General features: G+C 44.1%; 1 non-coding gene across 1 annotated transcript; it reads right to left on the bottom strand.

The window, feature by feature from the left end:
• Positions 1-13752: 13752 nt before the first annotated feature.
• Positions 13753-13943, bottom strand: LOC129345778 (U2 spliceosomal RNA). The gene has a single exon (XR_008598612.1). It is a non-coding gene; the product is annotated as a U2 spliceosomal RNA (small nuclear RNA).
• Between the last annotated feature and the right edge of the window lie 920 nt (positions 13944-14863).

Below are 14863 nucleotides of genomic sequence, written 5' to 3' on the forward strand. Positions count from 1 at the left end.
CTTTATGTATTAAACAACAAAGAAATTATCCAGTAGGATCGTATTTACAGCAACATATAGTACACAGTAGTTAAATATATAGTTCCTATCCCTTACTTAACACATCTCTTTTGAGAACACTTCCTTACAGTACAGCCTTTTTGTCTGAGTAAAAAGCCCTTTTGAATAGTTCAGTTTTGCACCATTTGTGGAAAGACAGGAGAGAGGTGGCTTACCTAACCTCTTCAGGCAGACCATTCCATAAACTGGGGGCCGCCACAAAGAACACACGTGAATGGACAGCTATTGAGTTTGCTCATGTGCAAGGCTCAAGGTGGCTTACAAACTAATTAAAGTATTACAAGTTTAAAAAGTAAAGAAAATTTAAAACACCAGATTCTGCCCACCCCCCCCTTAAAAGATGTCACATCCCATCAAAAGCCCTGGCAAACAAGGAAGTCTTGTGGGTCCCAACAACCAGAATAATGTTATCGACTTAGGATAAAGTGTCATTCTTGCATATGTGTATACGTACCTTTTTTTTAAAAAGGGAATTTGTGCCTTCAGTATGCAGTTACGAGTGTAGACCCATAATAGTCATTCACCATGGAGAATCAATAAGCTCAGCTGGCTAAAGATACAATTGCTCCTTGGGAGAAAAATGATTTATGTAGTTTGAAAATACATGTATGTGGCCAATACTGGCTGCTAGGACTGGAAGATCTCTTGAAACTGTGAGACTCATGGAAAAGAGCTGGGGTAAGTGCATAGCCCAAAGGGTCCGGGAGTGGGTCCCAGCCATGCCCAGCAGGGGATGGCACAGTGAGGGCGGCATCAGGACACAGATCCTGGCTTTGACTGGTGGTTGAGGATGAGTAGAACCAGTTTGAAAAAGTTCTCATACCAAACAAGAAATAGCTGCCCCCTCATCCCAAGATTCTCTTCTTTCTTTCCCAGAGATGCCGAGAAGGAAGCTAAAACCCTGATACTTCAGGCTAGGGTTTCCAGCCTCCAAGAGGTAGCTGGAGATCTCCCAGAATTACAACAGATCTCCAGATGACAGAGATCACTTTCCCTGGAGAAAGGGGCTGCCTTAGAAGGTGGACTCTTTGGCATTATATCCAGGTGCCCCCTTCCCAAAACCCAGCCTCCCGAGGCTCCACCCTCAAAATCTTCAGGAATTTCCCTACCTGGAAAGGGCAACCCATCCAACCCCAAATTTGGGCAACAGTACAGGTGCCTCTGCAGAAGAGGCTGGAATTGGTGTTACGTTGGTTTGACGGGAACTGGGATGTTGAAAGAGAGGTATGATATTATGGAAAAGATAGCAGATCAATTAAAACATATGGAAAACTGTAATTATCAGTCTTCATTTATGGAAACGTTTTCCCTTTATAGTATATATTTCCAGCAATGATCAATCCAGTATAACTGACCCACTCAAATGCAGCTTTATTGCTATTCTCTGAAACAGATTGACTTACAATCATAATGGTCTGAAATCATACTCTAACACAAGCAGTAGGAAACATGAGGGTACAGCTTGTTTATGATGCAGCACTTTATCCTGTTTGTAGACTCTAAATCGGAATACTGTTATAATTACTTAATTGTTGACTTTGGTCAAACTCTTATCGGTCATGCTGTTGTTAACGTTAATGTTATAATAAATGAAGATAAAGTAGTTTTTTAAAAAAGAGAGGTTATGCATGATCAGGGCTTTTTTTCTGGGAAAAGAGGTGGTGGAACTCAGTGGATTGCCCTCGGAGAAAATGGTCACATGGCTGGTGGCCCCGCCCCCTGATCTCCAGACAGAGGGGAGTTTAGATTGCGCTCAGCGGTGCGGAGGGCAATCTCAACTCCCCTCTGTCTGGAGATCAGGGGGCGGGGCCACCAGCCATGTGACCATTTTCAAGAGGTTCCGGAACTCCGTTCCACCGCGTTCCTGCTGAAAAAAAGCCCTGTGCATGATCCTGACTACAGCATGGAGTTCAGTCTCCATTCTTGCCCACCCTCTCCTGTGTTGTGCTGCAGCCCTGCTCAGCAGTGGACTGGAGGCAAAAACACCCCCAAAGGCATGGTGGAAGGTGGCAATCAGTGGCCTTATTGGTACAGCACGCATATTGTAGAGAGTGTGCTAGAGTGGTATCTCGACATACTTTAGGTGCTACAAAAGCTGGCCACTGTCCCCCTAGCCACGCCACTGGGGTTGCTAACTTTATTTTTAGCTACAGCATTTACAATGCATCCATTCTTTGATACTAACCAGAATGCCTAACTTCAGGCTAGTCCATTTCACGTTTTCTACTGTTCCACTGGATAAGGCACCAACAGAAAGCCTCAAGATACCCAGCGGATTGACTGGAAGATTAGTTTTCATGGGCTTCATCAGATGTATTATTTTATTTGTTGAATATATTGTTATACGACATCAGAAGTTTGATACGGTTCCCACCATCAATAAATCCCAACAAAGCCCTTACAGTCCAATAAAACCATTTCCATCCAAAGTAAAACAGCAGCAATATAACTGAGATAAACAGACACAGAGTAATTAAAATTCAATAAAACTACCGTTTATTTACATTTTTTATAAGGTGCCTTTCCCCTCACAGTCAGGAGCCAAAGCAGGCTTAAAACATATGAAGGCAGAAGAAATAATTGATTTAAAAATTATCTTAAAAATTATTGACATCTGCAGTGAGAAAGACAGGAAAAGAATAAATGCGCCCATGCATACCCCCCCACACACACACAAAGGGTGTCAGCAGTTCACAAATGCCAGGGGGGAAAGTAAAGGTTTAGCTGGGAATCAAAAGACTGTCAAATTCGGCACTAGACAGAGAGCTGTGGAAAGGACATTCTAAAGGCGTAAATTTTTTAAAATCCTGCTTTTAGTAGCCATGGCGCGCACACACACACCTCACCTCTGAGGAGAGTGGCACATAAAAGAATAATCAGAGTGGCCTCTGATAAATATTCTGTCAGGTAGACCTCTGTGGGAGCCAGTCAGTTGTCCTTTCCTCAGATAACAGCAGTTACTCAGAATATGTTTTGGCCCTGCCTGAAAGTGATAACTTCATAGTGAGACAAAGTTAATGGTTCTTAATGACTGTGGATATTTCCAGAATGGGCAGCTCGCCTCAACTGCAGAGGTGGGGCCAGAGACAAGGTGTGAGACAAATAGCGGTGTGGGGATTTGGGGGGAAGGAGAGAGAAAGAGAGAGACGCTGGCTTGCTTTCTGGAGATCTGACATGGGGTATTTATTTATTTTATTTATAGCCAGCCTTTCTCACCGAGACCCAAGGAGGATTACATAGTGAATACAATTTCAAGGACATATCAATAAACAATGCAATGAATGCAAATTTGCAAGGATTTAAAGCCAGCAAAAATATAATACAGAACTGAAGAAATACTGAAACAGAGCATAAGCAATTCTAAGACTGATATATTAAACAGCAAAGAACTACCCAGTAGGATCATACCCAAAGCAACAGATAGCACACAGTAGTACGCAATAGTAAAGTCTACAGTTCCTGTCCCTTTACGGATCCATCCCTCCAAAACTGCTTCTTACTGAACAACCCTCCTATCCGAGTAAAAAAGCCCTCTTGAATTATTCAGCTTTGCATCATTTGCGGAAAGCCAGGGGAGGGGGTGCTTTCCTGACATCTTCAGGTAGGTCGTTCCACAAGGGGCAGCCATTCTCTGGACTCTTGGGTCTGCATTTTTCCTCTGCCTATGTTCTATTTATATACTTGTAAATAAAGTCAATATCGCAGTTACCCCAAATCTAATATTACAAAGTTAACACAAGTATACAGTGCTCATTAGCCCCGGAACTGTTTGCTTCTCTCATTAACACGGCTGACAACACTGGGGTGAGAAATTCCTGAAAATTCAGGGGTTATGCCTAGGGAGGGCAAGATTTGAGGAGGGGAGGGACCTCTGTGGTGTATAATGCCATAGATTTCACCCTCCAAACGAGACATTTTCTCCTAGGGAACTGATCTTTGTAGTCTGGAGATCAGCTGTAATTCCAGGAAATCCACAGGCTCTGCCTGGAGGTTGGCAACCCTCACTGTGCAACGTTTATTGAGGAAGTGGAAAATGGTGGTGCTGAAAAGTTGCGAAATGCATAGGGTAGCAATAGTTCTGAGATATTTCTATGCAAACGTGGAACATTTCTCAAATACACTTGAGCTCTTTGCAGAAATGTCATACCCCGACAGCTACCTTCTTGCCTTTCAGGGTTTTTGGCCCCAATGTGTCCAGTAATTTCCCCCATCCCTATGAACTGGAGATGCCATTTCTTGCACCTGATGAAGTGATGCATTAAGACCCAACACTAACCCTGTGCCTTTAATCAGTAGTGTCGCAAGCAGAAATTCAGCAGGTCAAGCTCTTATAAAAAGAGATACAGAAAAATATTTTCCTATTACATTTTGTCACTTAGCAAATAGGAGATGCGGGAATGCTGCTAGAAAAAAAGACGAGTCTCGTATATACAGGAAATTTTGCTCTCTTTTTGGCATTGCTCCTTCTAACACCTGTTCATCAAGGCTGAAACTCATCATTTTTTCCTCATCGTCAGTTCCCAACATTCCATCCTTTCTAGGGCATATTAAGGCCTCATCAGACACAAACCCTGCTTAAAATTTAAAGCTGTATTTTTCTGCATGCCTGGGGAATCCCCCAAATATGTAGAGAGACACCCCCCCCCCCAACTTGTCTGCTTGCATCCTGGTTTTACTGGTTTCATCATCCACACAGGAGCCAGTCAGTTTACTGTTAAATAACAGCAGGTGATGACCCATTAATAGATGTCTCTTCCTCTAATTCCCTATTAAAGAACTCTAGGCCAGTGTCCAATGCGCACATTTTGTGGCAGGAATCCCATAGCTTTACTGCGTGTTGTGTGATGAACTTGATTCTATATCCTGCACATACCATCACTGAATCAGTCCTGTATGCCCTCCAGCAGGTAAACCGGGCGTTTCGTGAAGGCTGGGAGACCTTCGTCAACAACCTGTACAGCTTAACGCTGAGCCACCCAACAAGCAGCCACACCACACGTTCATCACAGCCTCCGGGAGCTCAATAACGAGCCCAAGAACAAATCGTGAACCTGGACTCACCTCTGCCACAAGCAGAACTGACAAACGGTGCTGTGACATCGATCACTCGGACCTCCTTTGTTGCATCTGCGTCGGTCTTTCCCCCACTGGTGTACAAATGCCTGGCGCTGGCTCTCGAGCCGGGGCCGAGTGTCTTTTCACCTCTGAGCTCTCGATGAAAGCAGGGCACACCTGGAAATAATTTTCCTTCGGAGCCCTTGGAGTGATTCTCAGCTAGAGGGAAGAGTGGGGCCAGCTGTGAGTAGGTGGGAACGGGGATCCTTCCAGAAAGCCAGGGCAAAAAACTTTATGTTGAAAATTGTGTGGCTTTGTGAAACCCACACCGTACTCCATACAGACCTTGGGAACAAAGAGTGCAATGGCAACTGGCAACTTGCTTCCTTCAGACTTCTCCCACCGTGCTTCTTCCTACGGCGAGGAGAGTTGGAAGTAGGTAGGGGGAGCAAGTAGAGTACTCCCACAGTCTATAAGCCGAGTCTGTTGTGGATGCTGGATGGAGGAATCTGGTGGCCTCCTAAGGGTGGCAGCAATCAGTGAAGGAGGGGGGGGGGGCGCGCCAAGGCATAACGAAGCAACTGGTGCCAAGGGAAGACTTCTTTAATTATAAAGTAACCCCCTACACATTTCACATCAGCTGCATTCTGCAATAACGGTAGAGTCCCGTAGCACCTTTAAGTCTAACCACCTTTATTGTAGCATAAGCTTTCAAGAATCACAGCTCTCTTCATCGGATGCATGAAGAGAGCTGTGGTTCTCGAAAGCTTATGCTACAATAAAGCTGGTTAGTCTTAAAGGTGCTACTGGACTCTTTACTATCTTGCAACAACAGGCTAACACGGCTAACTCCTCTGCATCTATTCTGCAATAAGTGCACATATGGGATCGACACTAAAAGGAATTTTGAAGATCCCCCTGACGAAGCTGATGCGAAATGCGTAGGGGTTACTTTATAATTAAAGAATTCTTCCCTTGGCACCAGTTGCTGTTCTTTCTCCTAAGGGTGGGCCCTAGCTTCTACTCTGGCAGCAATTCCCTGATCTTCTTCCTCAAGTCCCAACAAAGACCTAATGTCTTATAGCCTTCTTCCTCCTTGTTGTTTCCCTTCCTCCAGGTAGATGGGTGTGGTCAGATAGGCATGGATTGGTTCCCTCCTTCCTTCAACTCACCTTCCCCATGCCAAGGGCTCACCTGACATGTACATACCTGTCCTCTGCTCACTGCATTAGTAGACTCTCAGGGCTGATGGCAACAACGTTTGCGTCTCGGGGAGTGAAGGGTTTGCAGGGGGGAAAAGAAACACATCTGGATATGAACATGATGTGTGACCAGAAGTGTTGTTGTGCCAATAAACCCAGACCCCTAATCCTGAGAAACATTCCTGGCTTCTGTGGGTTCATTTTGTGTCTATAACTTGTGTGGGTTTGCTTTGTGTGTCCAACTTAGGATGGATGTAAATGAGGATGGGATGTGGAACGTAAGAATTTAATCTCCCCGTGGTGGGCCCTAATTTTTTGTTTGGATTCCCTCTCAATTCAGGGTGTTTTAATTATGGTAGTCATCATTTCTCAATGCTCTTTATGCACTAGATCATCCGCAGGGTAGAGATATCTAAAAGGAGTTACAGGCCCAACACTCTTCTGCCATTTCTTTCCAATATTCGTGGAATTCCTACACCATTCGCATATCATCTGCTCTGGGTATCACCGGGCCAACATGTATCTAATATCCCTCTGCTAAGCAGAGTAAAGTATTTATTTACCTACTTCGTTTATAGTCTGCCTTACTCAAGTAGTGCAATCCTAAGGCGATAGATACAGAGGAGCTAGCCGTATTAGTCTGTAGTAGCAAAATAGTAAAGAGTCCAGTAGCACCTTTAAGACTAACCAACTTTATTGTAGCATAAGCTTTCGAGAGCCACAGCCACATGCATCTGACAAAGAGAGCGGTGACTCTCGAAAGCTTATGCTACAATAAAGCTGCTTAGTCTTAAAGGTGCTACTGGACTCTTTACTATTTTTATCCTAAGGAGAGTTACTCCAGTCTAAGCCCATTGAAATCAATGGGCTTAGACGGGAGTAACTCTCCTTAGGATTGTGCTGACTCCATACCTACCATTCATGAAAACCTTTACTATGATTTCCACTTCCCCTTAAAAAAAACAAAACAACTAACCGCTTATTCTGGAATTTCCACGATTCCTTCACTGAGCTTTTACAGGCTGCATTCAAGTGGCAAGGATTCTCAATTTCACTGTCACTGCCCTTATGAATACAGAATTAGCACAAAATATGGCGCAACACGGTAAGTATGGCAGCAACAAAACACAATTTCCCGTGCAATAACAATGTCTCCCTATTTTATTTACAGTAATTGCATAATTTAACAGAACTATACCACATGTAACCAGTTCTAGGAAAAATTATTTTGCAGGCGTCATATATGCTCCAAAGTCCATACATAAAGTGTCCAGTGCTTCAAGTGCTCTATTAATATTGCAACAGGTATTAAAGTGCAAATGCTTCCTAGCACCATGTACACATTAATTATTTCATACAAGCTCGCCTTATATTCCAACTGGAGTTGGGTATAGTCCAAGATTTGGTTCCAATAAACTGTGTAGTTCACAGATCACAAGTAGACCTTTGCGTGTATTCTTTAGGTGTACATTGATAATTCTGTGACATCATTATTCTAACGGAAGGTCCAGATCACCATTGTATCCGTTTCCAAACTCTTTCTCAAAGAACACAGTTGCTGGAAAAACATGCAATAACACATATTAAACACCATCTTACAATAATTTACATTTACAATACAGCAATAATTATTGCATATACAATCAATATCACATGTACTCACTCAAAGTTTCATGCAGCTACCACTCCATATTAGTCATCAGTTTTCCAATTTTCACCATTAATGGATTGCAAATTGATGTCACAGAATTATCAATGTACACCTAAAGAATACACGCAAAGGTCTACTTGTGATCTGTGAACTACACAGTTTATTGGAACCAAATCTTGGACTATACCCAACTCCAGTTGGAATATAAGGCGAGCTTGTATGAAATAATTAATGTGTACATGGTGCTAGGAAGCATTTGCACTTTAATACCTGTTGCAATATTAATAGAGCACTTGAAGCACTGGACACTTTATGTATGGACTTTGGAGCATATATGACGCCTGCAAAATAATTTTTCCTAGAACTGGTTACATGTGGTATAGTTCTGTTAAATTATGCAATTACTGTAAATAAAATAGGGAGACATTGTTATTGCACGGGAAATTGTGTTTTGTTGCTGCCTTATGAATACAGAAGCATTCAGACTGGCAATGTAGCATCCAGGGCCGGTGCCAGAGTTTCTGGCACCTGAGGCCGGGGGCAGCTGCAGGGCTGTTGCTGCCCCCATGCGTGTGCACAAAGCGCATACACGCTCACACCCGGACTGCGTGATGTCACTGCGTGTGACATCATCACACAGCATGCCGCTGCGAGCCGACCCCATTGCAGCTGGGACGGCGCACGGCTAGCCAGCCAGCCCTCCTGCTCAGTTGCCCCATGCCACCCTGTCCACCTGCTGTGCCTGGCCCGCAACTGCATGCAGGTGGCAGCAGCAGCACGGGGCAATTGAGCAGAAGGGCTGGGAGGCTGCCCACTCAGACTGCCACCAGCACGTGCTCCCGGCTGGGCGCAGCAGCTGTGGGCCAGGCGCAGCAGGAGACTGGGGCAATGCGCGGGCGGCTTCCCAGCCCTTCCGCTCAGCCACCAGCGCTGCCGCCACCAGCGCTGCCGCCACCAGCTCCACAGCACGTGACCTCGCCACCAGCGCCCCCTCAGTGCTCGAGGCAGCTGCAAGACCCGCCTCAATGGATGCACCAGCCCTGGTAGCATCCACACCATCGTTTTGTGAGGGCTTTCCTCTGTCAGCCACCGTAGTCCCTGCATGTTTTCCTCACTGCACCACCAGAGGGCTTTTTTCAATTTTTATAAAAAAATCAGTCGCTATTGCGCTATAGTACAATAATACTATCACAATTCATCACCTTGATTTTCTACTTTCTTTCAATTCTAAGTTTATTTTTTTAAGCCCTCTCAGCTCAGGTTTGACTATCCCCTGACGCTGGTGTAAGGTTATTTTTATTTTTTATTTATGTCATTTATAGCCTGCCTTTCTCACTGAGACTCAAGGCAAATTACACAATGTGAGATTAATACAGTCAATATCAAGGACATTTCCATAAACAACGACATAGGGTAAATAAATGCAAGTTTACAAAGACATAACATTAGCAAGAATCCAATAAGGAGTCGGAAGAAATGCAGAAACAGAGCATAAGCAATTCTAGGACTGATGTTAGACAACATGAAGCACACGTAGCACATAGGAGCACATATTTAAAGCCACAAAATACATAAGGCAACATAGTGAAGTCTATGGTACCTAACTCATTAGCGAAGCATCTGAGACCCCCTCCCTACCCTACAATACAGTCCTTCTATCTGAGTAAAAAAGGCTTTTTGAATAATTCGGTTTTGCATCGTTTGTGGAAAGCCAGGAGAGTGGGGGCTCTCCTGACAACCGCAGGCAGGCCATTCCACAGGGTAGGGGCCACCACAGAGAAAGCCCGTGTACAGGCTGCTGTTGATTTTGCCCATGTGCAGGCTGGAATCTGCACGAGACTCTGTTCAGTGAAAACGGTGGCGTAAGTATAAACAAACCCATTGAACTCATTGGGAGTAAAAAACCCAGTCTCTCCCAAACCTCGTCCCAACCACGGCACTATTTAGGATACCAACTAAATCCACACCCAATCACAGCTCCCCAAGTACTATATAAAATCCAGGGAACGTTACCCTAATGGGTGGTCTCCTTGCCAGTTAAGGGTACGGACCTTTGGACATTTACCGTGAAGGGTCCTTCTCCTCTGAGGAAAGATGAACATCTTGGTGTTTAGCATTATTAGCATTCAAGGAAATGTAGCAAGAGGGGATAACTAGGGATCTCCACCAACGTATACCAGGATTGTTCCCTTAGAGAAACTCTTAAATAAACAGGCAGATGTTCTAAAGGAAGGGTTTCTTTATTAACAGAACAACAAAAAGGCAAGCACACATACAGCATACACCCAGAACTAACTAAGAAAACAGCGAGGAAAATGGGAGAGAGTAATTGGGATCGGGTGATATTTACCAATCTCAAGAAGAAGGTCCATGGAGGATCAGCAAAGTCTATTCTTGAGCCACAGCACCTCTGCAGCATATGTATGCTAGAGAACAGGTACTCTGCACACACAACCAAGAAGAACAAACAGCCAAACATGTCATTTTGGTAACATGGGTCCACCCTGAAACCTTCATGCACGGTACAGAAAGGAAGATATGCTGGCATATCATCATTGTGACTTTATGCTGTTGCAACCCTTCCTACAGTTTGGGGGGGGGGGGCGAGAACACAACCACGCAGGGCGGATAAAAATCAATGATTTATTTTTTAAAAAAATTTAAATTGGATTTTAAAAAATTTAAATCAGATTTTTTAAATAGTTTTTGCAGAAAAATCTACCTAATGATAGTTTTTTATTTAAGATACATTATAGTGCAAAGGTTATCATCATGAAATAAGGATTAGTTTTTAATTATGTAGTACGGGACTGTATATTCATGCAATGTTTAAATTTTTTGGTAAACATATTCCATTAATCCATTCACAACGTCATGCTCTTCCAGAGGTTTCTGTAAGATTATTGGGCAGTTTTTCTATCTAGAAGGTATTATCACAGATGCTTGGTTTTACAGTTCTCAAAACTGTGAATTTGTGTCTGCAGAGATCTCTCTTCTTCACAGCAAAAAGGTTCTAAAATAAACATACACAGTTGAGAAAAGACATTAATCCCATTGTTCTTTTGCAAATCTTTGTACACAGAACCAACCCCATTACCTCTTAAGTGCTAAGTTTCAAAAAATTCAGTGAACAGAAGATTGTTGAGAGTAGAATAAATCTGCCCAAGAAGCTAAATGTGAGGAGTCTTTATGCAGAAAAGAAAGTCTTTACGTAGAAAACCATGATTTAAATCTAGCCTTACTGACTAGTGATTTAAATCATGATTTAAATCGATTCCATTTAAATCAAATCCACCCTGCAACCACGTTTGTGGGCAAAGACCACTCTGACCTTTAATTCATTCCATTATCAGGGACTCTCATGTCTACATAACAATCTCTCCCTATATGAGCCCATCAGAGGAGTTTTAATCTTTGCAATACGATTCATTGTGTGTCCCTTCCTACAAGGAGGCAGGGACCATGTCTGAACATGGGCTTTTTCAGTAGCTGCCTCTATGGTATGGACTGCCATGCCAGAATCACTGAGGAAGGTTCTAACTCTCTCCAGTTTTTGGAAGAAGCGCCGAACTGGACTTTTTAGAAGGGTGTTTGAAGGGACATAATTATATTTGTGAGGTGATCTGGTAGGCTGTCTGGGAATAGCACGTAGCCCTTTCTTGTATGTTATCTTCTTTGCTTTCCCTGTTTTTACTTTTCTAAGCCACTTGGGGGCCCAAGAGGAAATAAGGTAGGCTAAAGGCTGTGCAGACACACCACAAGGATTGTAGAGAAGAATAACAGCAGTTGCCCTGCTGTGAGTTGCCAGCTCTCTCGTTCCAGTATGGCTCTTGCACCATGGCAAGCCATTTGACAGACAGCTGAATCCAGCAGGGGGGAGGGGGATGCTAAGGAAAAGCTGCAAGTCAACACGGGAAGGGCCACCCCCAAATCTCAAATGGGCCCAGGACTCCTCCAAAGCCTCACTAGTATTTATTATTTATTGCATTTCTAGACCGCCCTCCCTGTCAGACGTGCTCAGGGCAGTGTAACAGCATACAATTTGTAACATACAGTTTAAAAACAATAAAAATATTATAAATAAACATTAAATCACTATTCCATATACAATAAAATTTCTCAATTGGTGGATATAAATATCAAAAAACAGCATTTTAGGCACAGGGCTTGGCTCTTACATCATGTCCTGCGCCACACTCATGAGCTCCTGCATGGGTGGTGGACAGTCTTCAGTGGTATGGCCAGCGAGAGGACAGCCTAGCCCCCACCAAATGCCTGGCGGAACATCTCCATCTTGCAGGCCTGGCAAAAAGATAACAAATCCCGCCAGGCCCTAGTTTCCTCAGACAGAGAGTTCCACCAGGTTGGAGCCAGGACCAAAAAGGCCCTGGCTCTGGTAGAGGCCAGACGGACCTCCCTGGGGCCAGAGACCATCAGCAACTGCTTATTAGCTGATCGTAACTAATTTGGCCTTGAACTCAGTACCTCAAGCATGCTAAGCCAATGGAGGGTTCCAAATGTTCAGTCGTGCGCATGGTAAGGGTAAGGCTCTGCAGTGTGAATATATAGTGGACTCTAAATGACATAGCAGAAAAGAGTGCAGTAGCACCTAGAAGACTAACAAGATTTGTGGCAGGTTGTGAGCATTTGTGAGTCACAGTTAGAATGTGTCCAATGTGATGGTCTCGCTTCTAGCTGTATCTGAAGTGAGCTGTAACTCACAAAAGGTCACACCCTATCACAAATTTTGTTAGTCTTATAGGTGCTACGGGACTCTTGCCCTTTTCTACAGACAAACACAGCTACCCATCTTATAAAGGACATAAATCATCAGTTGCCCCAAGGTCCACCCGCCACTTTCTCCTGCATCGTAGCCAGCTGGGTCTGAGCCACACCCCCGTGGCATTGCCAGAGAGGTCTGCCAGTGGTCAAGCAGGTCCAGGAGGCCATGTCAACTGGCTAGGAGCTAACCGAGCTCCTGCAGTACTGCCGTGCCCTCCTTTCTGTGCCACCGCACACAGTCAACCGGGTGCCTCAGCTGGAGCAGTACTCTGCTCTGAAGGGAGGGGCTCACAGTGCGGGGCTTCTGATGAAAACCTCAAAGACCAGGCACTTCCTATGGGATCAGGTGGGCCTTAAGATATCCCGGGTCCAGGGCCGTTCAAGGCCATAGGTTACAAAGGAGGAGTGAGCCATTCTCAGCACAACGGTCACTGCATTTATGGGAGCTGTGCATAGAAATGCAAAGAAACATCACATTTTATGGTTCTTTGGCCCTGCTAGAGTACAATTTTGTTCTCTCTCTCTGTGTGTGTGTATTCATCTAATAATAGAGGATAACACTTCATGCATCTCGTGAAGTGGCCCCTAAGTCTACAAAAAACTGCACTACCAGCAGTCTGCCAAATATAAAAAGCACTAGTCACTCTCTCTATCTTAGCTAAACCACAGGGTTGTTGTGACGATAAAAGGGGGAAATAGCACTATGTATGCCAGTCTTAAGTCCCTGCAAGGTTAAAAGTGCAGGGTTAAAAAATAAAAAATATTCCATATCACTCCACCCAAAGTAATGCATCAGCTAGAAACCTCTCAGCATTTTACCACACTTTGTGCCTTTTTTGAAAATTCAGGGCTTAAGTGTTTTTGTAGTACTTAAACCCATTTGAGAAAAAAAGTATAGAAAAAAAGTAAGATAAAGGAAATAATGGAAGGAACCTAGCAATGAGAGAAGAAAGAGAAAGAAAATTTCCAATCTATTTTTCAACCAGTGATATTCTCCCCGAGGGGAGGTGCACCGTTCCTGGAGGTACTGCAATACCAGGTCGATGCGTGGAGTGGACGGAGCAAGCCCCTATTCCATCTCCCAGTTCCAAAAATCCATTTAATATATAGTCCTCAGATAGAGGACGTATCAGATATTAAACTGATAAGAACAGATACTACACTTGATCTTAGCCAAAAGGCCGAGAAGCGATAAAGAAATGCTCCAGAAACTAGCATTTCGTACCATCCGAATTTGCTTCAAGGGCTCCGAGAGCAACGCAACAGCCTGAGGTGCCCAGCCTCACAGCCAGGACACCTGGGGGCATAAGACCACCCATGACATTCTGAAAGTGCTACTCTTTCTTCCTTCCAGATAATCAGCCTCCAGCCAGATAGTTTGATGACATAATTTGTAGATTCCCTTCGCTTTGTCAATTTTATGAGTTTGACTGCCAGGACTGAGATAGACATTGGCCGGTGATCTGCATATGCCCTCCTCCTTTCCCATGATGCCTTGTGGTTCTATTAACCCTTCAGCTTCACGGCTGATGCCAAGATGTTTCCCTTCCCGCATTCTTCTGTCCTGTTTTCCAGACCCTAAAGCAATCTCTGGAAGGAGGGGAACATTCCAGGCTATCAGGAAGGATTAGAGAGAAAAGGCAAAAGAGAAAGAGCATCATGAGCTACTGTATTCATACTTTTCGTAATGAATGAAATCTGTTCTGTGGCTGAACACGTATCAAGCCTCCTCCGGACTCCTGTTTTCCTCCTCTTCCTTTTATTTACTTGTTGCTTTCTCTAGCACCAGCTGTCCAACAAGGAATCAAACTGACCATTTTTTAAAAGCAGAGGTATTTTCCACCTCTTCCTTTTATTTTCTTGTTGCTTTCTCTAGCACCAGCTGTCCAACAAGGAATCAAATTGACAGTTTTTTTAAAGGCAAAGCAATGAGGTAAGGTAAAACTGCCAGAAATATTCCCTAGGAAACGATAGCCCATAACCAGCCCCTCATGGGTACCTGGATCCAGTCTCCTTTGAAAGCACACCCGCCCCCAACCCTTCCAACTGCCACCAGAGGAACCGGAGGCTGCCAGGGCTGGGCTGGGCTGCTAAAACAGCCCAGGAGGAAATG

The sequence above is a fragment of the Eublepharis macularius genome, chromosome 1 (assembly GCF_028583425.1).
Source record: "Eublepharis macularius isolate TG4126 chromosome 1, MPM_Emac_v1.0, whole genome shotgun sequence".
NCBI lineage: Eukaryota > Metazoa > Chordata > Lepidosauria > Squamata > Eublepharidae > Eublepharis > Eublepharis macularius.